Genomic DNA, 12,071 nt, shown 5'->3' with positions numbered 1-12,071 from the left:
GACATGACTGCAATAGCACCCTACCTCCCATGTTCCCCAGCAACTGTGGTACATAGTTTTACTGCCTCGGACACGTAGCCATCAGGACTAGTAGCCATTGATAGCCTTCTCCTCCAGGAATTTATCCAACCCCCTTTTAAAGCCAACCAAATTGGTGGCCATCACTGCATCTTGGGGTAGCGAATTCCATAGTTTAACTCTACACTGTGTGAAGAAGTCCTTATAGAATCATAGAATCATAGAATAGTAGAGTTCGAAGGGGCCTACAAGGCCATTGAGTCCAACCCCCTGCTCAATGCAGGAATCCACCCTAAAGCATCCCTGACAGATGATAGTCCAGCTGCCTCTTGAAGGCTTCTAGTGTGGGAGACCCCACAACCTCCCTAGGTAACTGATTCCATTGTCGTACTGCTCTAACAGTCAGGAAGTTTTTCCTGATGTCCAGACGGAATCTGGCTTCCTTTAACTTGAGCCCGTTATTCCGTGTCCTGCACTCTGGGAGGATCGAGAAGAGATCCTGGCCCTCCTCTGTGTGACAACCTTTCAAGTATTTGAAGAGTGCTCTCATGACTCCCTTCAATCTTCTCTTCTCCAGGCTAAGCATGCCCAGTTCTTTCAGTCTGTCTTCATAGGGCTTTGTTTCCAGACCCCTGTTCATCCTGGTTGCCCTCCTCTGAACATGCTCCAGTTTGTCAGCATCCTTCCTGAAGTGTGGTGCCCAGAACTGGACACACACTTTGCTTTGTCCTTTGATCTGTCCTGAATCTCCCACCCATCAGCTTCGTGGGATGACCCCGTTGGGTTCTATTATTCTGAGAGGGGGAGAAAAATGTCTTCTTATCCACTCCCTCCACACCATGCAGGTTTGATGGGACAAGCTTGGTCTGATTAGCTATTGCATTGTCTGATGGCCCTCAGCTTCCAGCTACAAGCCCACAACTGCAACAAGAGGGGGGTGTAGCTTAGTGTGATAGAGCCCCCGCGTTGCATGCAGAAGGTCACAGGTTCAATCCCCGGCTTCTCCAGGTAGGGCCTGAAACACTGCAGAGTTGCTTCCAGTCGGTGTTGACAATACTGGGCTAGAGGGACTAAGGGGCTGACTCAGAATAAGGCAGCTTTGTATATTTGTAATTAAAATTGTGGCCACTGAGTGCTCTGTTTCTGTTTCCAACAACACTCATGCCATTATGCCAATTTTTAAAAAAGATCTCTCTTTTCCTCAGCTGATTAGGGCTCCTGGATTGGCTAAGAAGTGTTGCCCTTTCTGGTCGCACAGTCTGGAGGGTGTTTTTTCTAAATATATACCTACAGCCAGACCATGATCCAGCCATTGCTAAGCACTTCCACGTGATCTTGCAGCCAATGCAAAGAAGCATCCGCATCCCACTTCTAAACCGAGGGGTCCTCAAAGTGCCTCATGTTGACTCATTTATAATTACTCAATTGTACCTATGTGGTGGGAATGTGTATTTGTTCAAAAACTGTGGAAAATGGTGTTTAAAGAGATAAATGATATAGTGGGAATGGAGATTGAAGAGACACCCACAGTGGCATTGCTATCATTATATGGAGATTTAAAATGTAATAAAGAAACAAAAGAACTGATAACGAATTTGCTGACAGCAGCAAGGTTGATCATATCTAGGAACTGGAAGGTGCAAGGAGATTATCATGTTGAGGACGGGTATAAAGAGATTTGGGATATTGCTATAAATGATAAATTGACATGTAATATAAAAGTAAGAAGAGGGATAACAAAAAAGAATGATTTTGAGGGAATTTGGAATCAGTTCCTAGAATATGTATTATCTAAGGGGAGTGGAAAACCACCTCCAGAAGAATCAATGAGATTTTGGAAACAGGAATAAGATCCCGGGGTGGGGGTGGGTGGGGTGCACTTTATGTTATGGAATGATGTAAAAATATTAAATTAGAAATGTTATAAGGTTATGCAATTTATGTATTATGTTTTTTTTCTTGTGTTGTTGTGATTTTTGTAGTATTGTATTAGTGTATTGTTAAATAAAAAAATTAAAAGTAAAAAAATAAAATAATAATTACTCAATTGTAGTGGCGGCCAGGGGAAAAAGGAAGACAGGGCTCCTGCACCTTTAATAGGTGATTCCTTTATTCCAATCATTTTTTATTATCCCGCTCCTCAGCCAAAAAGGCTCCAGGAAGGGTTCACATGCGATCCATAAAACAAGATGGCACATCAACCATTAGCGCCTGAAACAGGCAGGTGCACGCATCACCTGGTCACCATTGTCCGCACTGTGGTATTTTTATTAAAATGATAGTAAATGGGTAAAACCCAACCTATGTCCTACTCAGAGCAGGTGCATTGAAATGAAGCTGACTTAAGTCTGATTCATGTGAATGGGTCTAGCCTATGTATTTATTTATTACATTTATATCCCACCTTTTCTCCTTCAAAGACCCCAGGGCAGCATACATAATCCTCCTCTCTATTTTATCCCTGCAACAACAACCCTGTGAGGTAGGTTGGACTGAAGCCTTAGCTAGACCTAAGGTTTATCCCGGGATCGTCCCGGGGTCATCCCTGTAAATGACACACAGGGGATCCCGGGAGCAGTCAGGGACAACCCCGGGACGATCCTGGGATAAACCTTAGGTCTAGCTAAGGCCTGAGAGTCCATACCTGGCCCAAAGTCACCCAGGCCGTAGCTAGACCTAAGGTTTATCCCAGGATCGTCCCGGGGTTGTCCCTGCCTGCTCCCGGGATCCCCTGTGTGTCATTTACATGAACAGGGATGACCCCGGGACGATCCCGGGATAAACCTTAGGTCTAGCTACGGCCTCGGTGAGCTTCCAAGGCCAAATGGGGACTAGAACTCAGATCTCCTGTCTCCCAGGCCAACACTTTAGCCACTACCCCACACTGGCTCTCGTAGGGCTTATGTTGGATTTTACCCATTATTTCTGCGTTAGCGCATGAAGCTTTGATGCTAGATGCTGTCGTCTTTTGTCCTCCCTTTTGATGAGACCTCCTTTGGGGCACCGACCCTAAGTGAGAGAGGGAAAGAAGAGATAAACATGACATTACAGTATATTAATGCAGAAGAACCCCATTCCTGCGAAGAACGCACACATGTCTGGAAAGAAAGGAAATAAAAATAAAATTTAAAAAAAAACACACACAGACCAGCAGAACTTCTCTGCAATCAGAGAACTGGGCTTTAGTCCTTCAAACAAATTAGTGATGTTCATACTTCCTGAGTAAATAGTATCCTATAAATATTTATACGTCCTATGTGGTCTTGCGACTCTGGGAGAGGAGCGTAGGTCCTACGGATGGGAGGGAAGGTTTTGATTGATCCCAGCAGCCAAACGCCGTTTGGGGGGTAGAGCGAAACGTCGGTACGGTCCAGACGTGTGAAAAGGAGCCAGAAAAAGGCCGTGGGGGAGGATGAGGGGGCTGGGGGCTGGATTGTGTTGTGTTGCTCTTTAAAATCAAGCCAGATCAAAACCAGTATTTTGGGACATTTGAGTAAATACACACACACACACACAAAGGGGGGAACCACCGGATAAGGAATCCCCACTTGAACTTGCATGGATTTGGCATTTTTAAAAATGGCTTTAGACACACTGGACCTTTTATTTAATACCCTGCAAACCACCATCAAATGGATGCTTTCTGGATTACCTGGGTGTGTTCGGGAGGAATGACGTCACCTCTGCAGAGGTTTGAACATTTGCATTTCCAGGAACTTCCACATGTAAAACAAATATGAAGCACATGGGAATGTTCTCTCTCTTCATTTATCTTTTGAAGAAATCCATTTGGTGCCATTGGCAGACCAAGAAACCAGAGTCCTTGTGTTTGTATGGGGTGGGGGGTGGGGACTTCTTCTTTTTTTAAAATAAAGAATTAAATGGTGTTATGGCTCCTCTTCATTTCCCCCCCAAGTTACAAGGAGCCTTGCTTTGCACGGAATTTGCATGCACATTGCGGGTGGCAGAGCCGGTGGAAAGAGCACCATATGGAACTATAGGTCCGCAAGAAGAGGGCTGAATACCTCCCCTGCCCCTCTGATCTGCAGGCATAAACCCGCACATCCGCCCCACGTATTCACTCGCTTTCAGATTAACCCAGAAGACGTGGAGAGGCGGAAGGATCAGGCCTCGCAAAGGGAGCCGTGCCAGAGCGATTTAAGGAATGGCAGAATAAAACGATCCAGATGGCTCAAGCCAGCCAGCCAAGTCACGCGCCAAGGGGAAATGGGGAGGGGGGGCTGCGGAGGAACCCATGCAACGGTGACTGTAGCCAATACATCCTGTGGCAGAAATTCCTTCCTGAGTGCAAATTTAACGATCAGCTCGATCCACTTTCCCCAACTCGGTGCCCTCCGGATGCTTTGGCCAGACTGGCTGAGGATCATGGGTGCTGTGGTGCAAAACATCTGGAAGGCACCAGCTTGAGGACGGCTGAGTTAGGTGCTGAGCATGAAGGACCAACTGTGATGTAAGGTGGCCATGTGCCCTGTTTTACCAAGGACAGCCCCCTATTAAATGAGCTGCCAGAGGGCTGTATCCTCTTTGGAAGCATCTTCTGTTTGAGCGGTTGTTCTGTCCCAATTCTAGTTTAAAGCCAACAAACCGTCCGAACTCTTGCCCATCACCAGTTAGCACTGGACAGCAGACTGAGCAGGCAGCCGCATCAGTCTTCTGCCATATAACCTAATTGGATCTGAACTGGCTGTGATCGAACAAGAAAGAGGTCTTGGGGTTTTGGTGGACAGCTGGATGAAAATGCCCACCCAGTGGGCGGCCGCTGTAAAGAAGGCAAACTCCATGTTAGGCATGATAAGCAAAGGAACTGAGAATAAAACGGCCAGTATCGTACTGCCCTTATACAAATCGATGGTGCGACCACACTTAGAATGCTGTGTACAGTTCTGGTCGCCACACCTAAAAAAAAGGATATTATAGAGCTGGAAAAAGTGCAGAAAAGGGCAACTCAAATGATGAAGGGGCTGGAGCATCTCCCCTATGGGGGAAGGTTACATCAGCTGGGATTGTTTAGTTTGGAGAAGAGGAGGCTGAGGGAGACATGATGGAGGTGTACAAAATTATGCATGGTGTGGAGAACATGGATAGGGAGACATTTCTCTCTCTCTCTCAAAACACTAGAACCCGGGGTCATCCCATGAAGCTGATGGGTGGGAGATTCAGGACAAATAAAAGGAAGTCCTTCTTCACACAGCACAGAGTATGGAACTCACTACCACAAGAAGTAGTGATGGCCACCAATCTGGATGGCTTTAAAAGGGGGTTGGATAAATTCCTGGAGGCAAAGGCTATCCATGGCTACTACTAGCCCTGATGGTTGTGTGCTATCTCCAGTATTTGAGGCAGTAAGCCTGTGTGCACCAGTTGCTGGGGAACATGGGTGGGAGGGTGCTGATGCACCATCCTTGTTCATCCCTGGCCAATGGCTGGTTGGCCCCTGTGTGAACAGAGTGCTGGACTAGATGGACCCTTGGTCTGATCCAGCATCTGGGCTCTTCTTATGTTCTTATGTACTGTATTTCTAATTGAAATCCTTACAACTATTTCTATATTTGCATATACGTATAAATTAGCATACACAAACATTACACACATTTTGCTCTCTTTTGGGGCTGCTCATAAGAGGCTGTCCTAGCTGCCAGCGGCAGGTATAAAATGGCTTTTATCATGGGGATGCAGGGAGGAGTTGTAACTTCCCAATCTTTATCCAGAGAACAACATGATCAACGTGGGCTTTCAATAGTAGCCCTACACATTTTGACCCTGACTCATATATATGGGCCTTCTTCAAGGGTCTGCATTTCTAAAAGTGCCTGCAGAGATCTCTCAAAAAGTTCATCTCCAAGATGATGCCTGCGACACATCTTGGAAATGTTCTTTTTCAGATATCTCTGCAGGCGTTTCTAGAAATGCAGACCCCTGAAGGAGGCCCATGTGTATATTAGTTGGGGCCCAAACATGCAGTGCTACTCCTCAAAATGAAAATGCATATTTTTTCATCATCCTGAGCCATTGTCCCTTTACTCTATTGGCTGTTTTGGATGTTCTGCAATTTGATTCGATCTTGAACGTCATCGCACGGGGGGAAATCGCATTTCCTAACCGTCGCTTTTCCGCCCCCGCTTTTGTCCTTCATTACTTCCTCTTTCTTCCTGGAGAGGAAAGAGGAAGTAAACAAAGAACACGTGGCCTATTCAGGGGCCGTTTTTATCGTGCCGCTTTTCCTGGACACAGCAGGAGATCGCAGCACATTCCATTTTTTAAAAAAGTCGGTTTAAAAGGGGTCTATTTTGCGATGGGAAAACAAGCTTAAGGAGCGGGAGGCAGACGTTGTCAACTAAAGGATGCGCGAACATCCGTAAGTGGGCAGTAATATGTGATAAAATGTTTGTCTGATGATGCTCCTTGTCTGTCACTTCAGGCTTTTCCAAGCGATACCCCTGGCTTGCTGCAAAGGTCTCCCAGAAACTCAAAAAAGCCCAATGATTTTGCAAATTCTCTCGGAGAAGGGCTGCTTTGATCTTTGGGGCCTAGAGTTCCCCACAAGTAGATGGGGGAACGGCTCACCATGTGCTATTGACTGTCTCTCTCCCTCTGTCTCAGAAGACATACGTTGTCTCCTTTTTAAACTAAAAATTAGAGGTGGTGGATCATCAAACTGTAATCCTGGGGAATATTACACCATTCCTTTGGAATGTGACTCTCTTTGCTTTTCTTTGCTAGGTTTCATCTGCTTCTCTCTCACCCTCCCCCCCCCCACCCAGATTAAAACAATCCAGCATTGAGAAAAATGAAAATTTCAAACAAAGCAGAATAGGAGGAGGGGAACCCAGTTGGAGATCAACACTCTTTCCCTCCTTCCCAGCGTCGTTTGAACAAGGTGCCAAGCCATCATCAGTGTTAAATGCATCAACTTTCTGAGTACAAGGTTAAGGCAGACTTCTCGCAAATGGGAAGCAAGAGAGGAAAGCGAGAGGGAGGGAGGGAAGCTCATATGGCGGAGGAGAAGAGGTATTATGCCGTTCAGCGGAGGAATTGTTCATTGTTGCACTTTTATGACGGGAAAGGGATTAATGCCTTCCTTTTTCTTTTTCTTTTCCTGTTTGTGTCTCTGGACATTGTGACAGGTACATCTGAAGCTAATCACCTGCTTCTTACTTTTTTTTTTAAAAAAAAAGTCTTTGAAATGTTATGTTTATTTAATTTATATTTATATTACAGGACAAAGAGAGGCTATAAATAGAGGCAGTGTAGAATAGTGGCCGGAGTGTTGGACCATCTGTGTGATTTGGCTCGCAGGGCAAATAGCAACTTCAAGGACAGAACATTCATCAGTAGAGGAAGAAAAAGTCTTGGCCTCCTCTTCCAGCACTATGGTCCTGATCCGAATTTAAACCACCTCCCGCAATGTGGCTGCAATGATTTTGGTTTTTTTTTAAATGTCCACAGATCTTCAATATCATGCCTAGTTTGGCATGATATTCTAAGTATGGGTGTTGTTTTGTATATTATATGGTAATCTAACCTCCAAGTTAGATTACTGCAATGCGCTCTACATAGGGCTGCCTTTGAAGACGGTTCGGAACCTGCAGCTTGTGCAAAATGCAGCGGCCAGATTGATTTCGGGAACCAGAAGGTTCGACCACATAACACCTGCTCTGGTCCGCTTGCACTGGCTGCCTGTATGTTTCCGAGCCCAATTCAAGGTGCTGGTTTTGACCTATAAAGCCTTACACGGCTTGGGACCACAATACCTGACGGAACGCCTCTCCCAACGTGAATATACCCAGTCACTACGTTCAACATCTAAGGTCCTCCTCTGGGTGCCTACTCCGAGAGAGGCTCGGAGTGTGGCAACGAGGGACAGGGCCTTTTCGGTGGTGGACCCCAGACTATGGAACGATCTCCCTGAAGAGGCTCACCTGGCACCAATGCTGCTATCTTTCCGGCGCCAGGTTAAGACTTTCCTCTTTGCCCAGGCATATGGCGGCACATCTTAATCACCCACATGTTTAATTTTTTAACGATTTTTAATGCTTTATGTGTGTATGTTCTGTGTTTTAGAATTTTAAATTTTATATACTCATTTTTATCTCAATTTTTGAATTTCTGTAAACCGGCCAGAGAGCCCTGGCTATGGGAGCGGTATATAAGTGAAATAAATAAATAAATAAATATTTGTATTATATTTTGATTGTAGCTCCCGATGAAGGATCTTGGCATCCGAAACGTCGAGCTTTTTGAACCTTTTAAATAAAAATCTTATTTTTTGACAATACCATAAAAGACTTTTTATCCTACACAGAACCAGAGCCAGAGCTTCATCACACCAGCATTATACTGTGCAATCACTGCGAATTGCGTGCAAAGGACTCCGACGTTTTCCACCTTATAATCTGCTTTTATTGTGAAACACTCTGAAGTTTTCAAGTTTATAATGTGCTTTGACTGCGAAGTAGTCCCATGCATCCTGCTTTAGCTGTGCTATAAAGGGAAAAGAATCGAGGTATTTTGCTAGTAGTTTTGGAGCGAATCATTTGTTGTTTTCCGAGCGGCCACTGGGGGTGCAGGAGCAGGATTTGATATGTTTAAAGAAAATTCAACAAATGCTTACCTCTGCGTAAGCTTTAAAGATAAAGACATCAAAATTGGCACAGTAATAGATATTAAAGAGAGCTTTAAGCATATCAAATTTAAATTTCGTAAACTGCCCAGAGAGCTTCGGCTATTGGGTGGTATAGAAATGCAATGAATAAATAAATCGGATTGGGTCATCTGTTGATTTTTTATGATTTTTTTACATTTCCCTCCTTAAACCCTTTGCAAAGGATCTTGGGAGCGCTGCCGCCCGGGGTGTGATTTAGCAACAACAACACAACGCCAGCTTAGCGCTGTAGGGGATAATTCGAGGGAAACAGGTACGTGGGATGAAGCTTCCAGTCTCTCTTTTCATACCATTAAAAAAAATCAAACTTGAATTCCCAATTGGTTTGCAGAAAAGAAATCCAATGGAAATGAGAAGTTTAGGAACATATGGTGAGCCATGCCAGGTCAGACCAAAGGTCCATCTGGTCCAAACTTCCCCAACGGAGGAGCCTCCAGATGTGTTGGACTACAACTCCCATTATCCCCTGTGAAGCATGGAGGCACAAACTATTCACTGGGTCCTATGGATAAAGTTTGTGGGCAGCTTTCCCTGACCTGGGCCCCTCCAGCTGTGTTGGACAACAGTGCCCATCATTTGGCACAGCCATTGGCTGTGGTGTCAAGGGGACAATGGGAATTGTAGTCCATCATTCCACAATAGCCAACTGAAGCCCACAAGCAAAGCAGAGAGCCTGTAAGCTTCCACCGTTGCCTGTTAGCAACTGGTATTCAGGGGTGTACTGGCATTGAACACCGAGGGTTGTAGCCTGTGGGGTCATTCTACTACTGCAAAGCTTCTACCGCTAGCAGAAACCCTGTTGTTATCCCAGGGCAAGTGTCAGATCCCATACTTTGGATCTGCTTGCACCAGCTGTTATACCAGCTGTTCAGCAAATCATTGTGCAATGCGTTGCACCACGCATTACCATTTCGTTAGACTAGGAACTCCGTCAGACGAGCGTTTCATTGCATGCCAGTTACTGGACACTCACAGATTTCCGCGGGTCCCTCTCACAACGTCGTCCGCCTCCTGCACACCTCCCTCCCCTTCTAGACTTCTTCGCGTGACAAAAAACCACCCAGTAAGTCTGACTTATTTTTAAAGATGGAAGTTGCCACTATTTCCTGCTGTGTGCAGGAGAAGCAGCGGGATCAAAGCGGCTCACTGAATGGGCCATGTGCAAGTTGTTTACTTCCTCTTTCATACTTCCTCTTCCTCCCTAGGTCATTGGTTCCATTGTCTTACCGCTCTAACAGTCAGGAAGTTTTTCCTGATGTCTAGCCGGAATCTGGCTTCCTGTAACTTGAGCCCCTTATTCCGTGTCCTGCACTCTGGGAGGATCGAGAAGAGATCCTGGCTCTCCTCTGCGGGACAACCTTTTAAGTATTTGAAGAGTGCTATCATGTCTCCCCGCAATCTTCTCTTCTCCAGGCTAAACCTGCCCAGTTCTTTCAGTCTCTCTTCATAGGGCTTTGTTTCCAGACCCCTGATCATCCTGGTTGCCCTCCTCTGAACACCCTCCAGCTTGTCTGCGTCCTTCTTGAATTGTGGAGTCCAGAACTGGACGCAATACTCTAGATGAGGCCTAACCAGTGCTGAATAGAGGGGAACCACTACCTCACACGATTTGTAAGCTACTGTATACTTCTACTAATGCAGCCCAAATTCACATTTGCTTTTTTTGCAGCCACATCACACTGTTGGCTCATATTCAGTTTGTGATCTACAACAATTCCAAGATTCGTCTCGCTTGTAGTATTGCTGAGCCAAGTATCCCCCATCTTGTAACTGTGCATGTGGTTTCTTTTTCCTAGATGTAGAACTTGGCATTATGTTTAAGCTCATAAAAGATCTTGTACTTAGTATAGGTAGGACATTCAGTAAATTTACTGCCTGGTTATGGGGTGGAAAGGAACCAGCGCACCGGCTTATTGTGTGGCTGCAAACCTATGCACACTTACCTAGGAGTAAGTTCCATTGACTACAGTGGGTCCTTCTTCAGAGGAATCATGCATCCAATTGCACTGCATGTGCTTGGGTGTGGGTGGGTGCATTCCCATGCCTGTGTATTAGAATCAAGATGAATCAGAATTAGAATCAGGAATCACCCCGTAGTGCATCAGAGCCACCGACGTTCAGGAAAATTGCTCTCTTCTACTGATCTAGCTTATCAACTATCTGAACAGCTGCTTGAATCAAGTCCAGTGAGAAAGGCTTGAAAGACCTGGGGCTGTTTAGTCTGGAGAAAAGACAATTAAGGGAAGACGTGATAGTGATTTTCAAATATCTGACAAGCTGTCACACAGAAGATGGAGCAGATTCGTTCTCTGTTGCTTCCCAGGGCAGGACTAGAACCAAGGGGTGGGAATGGCAGGGAAGCAGATTTTAGCTAACCATTAGGAGAAACTCCCTAACAGCGAGAGCTATTCAGCCAAACCAGAATTTCAGTCCTGGCATTACGTGCTGTTACGTTGTATGTCTGTATCAAGATGAAGTGACTTTGTTTACAGCCCCGTTCACGTTGTGGTGGTAAACCTATGTCTAGACTGTACCACTTGACAAGACTGAATGCTCCTCCTTGTTGTTTTAATAATAATAATAATGATGATGATGATGATGACAAAAACGTTGTAGGAAAAGAGAGAGAAATATGCACCACTGACTATGCAAGTTAAAGAACTATGGCAACAGGAAAAGGTTACAATTATTCTGATAGGCCATAGCTAGACCTAAGATTTATCCCTGGATCGTCCAGGGGTCAAACCTGTTCATCTAGGTGACACACAGGGGATCCAGCGCTCAGGCAGGGGCGAACCCTGGATGATCCCAGGATAAATTTTAGGTCTAGCTGTGATCACCAGCAAGTTGTGCTGTAGTAACACAGGGCTCATTTACACAAAGCAGGATGTTCCACCATGAAAGTGGTATGAAAGCAGTATATAAAAAGGTAGGAGCCACACTACTAATTATAATGGTATTGAAGTGCATTGACAACTGTTGAGGCCCATGAAACATGGCATATACCACTTTCATACCACTTTCATAGTGTTTTATCCTGCTTGGTGTAGATGTGTCAATGGGCCCCAACAGTTGTCAGTGCACTTTAGTACCTCTATAAAGCAGTCGTGTAGATCCTGCAGTGCACTTCAATACTCCTGTAAAGCCGTAGTGTGGCTCCTACCTTTTATATACAGCCCTCATACCACTTTCATAGTGGAATATCCTGCTTGGTGTAGATGATCCCACACTCATATAGGAAGGGACTCTGTTGTTAACCTTCAGGGAGGACAGGACAAAGCACAGGCTGTTGCAATACAATCACAAAGGCAGAAACAAAAAGGGAATAGACACTATGGATGGAAAGGATTCTCCAGTGGTGGTGACCTGC

This window comes from Elgaria multicarinata, chromosome 5, assembly GCF_023053635.1.
Source record: "Elgaria multicarinata webbii isolate HBS135686 ecotype San Diego chromosome 5, rElgMul1.1.pri, whole genome shotgun sequence".
Taxonomy (NCBI): Eukaryota; Metazoa; Chordata; class Lepidosauria; order Squamata; family Anguidae; genus Elgaria; species Elgaria multicarinata.
The sequence above is the reverse complement of the archived record's forward strand: the minus strand, read 5'-3'. Positions refer to the sequence as shown.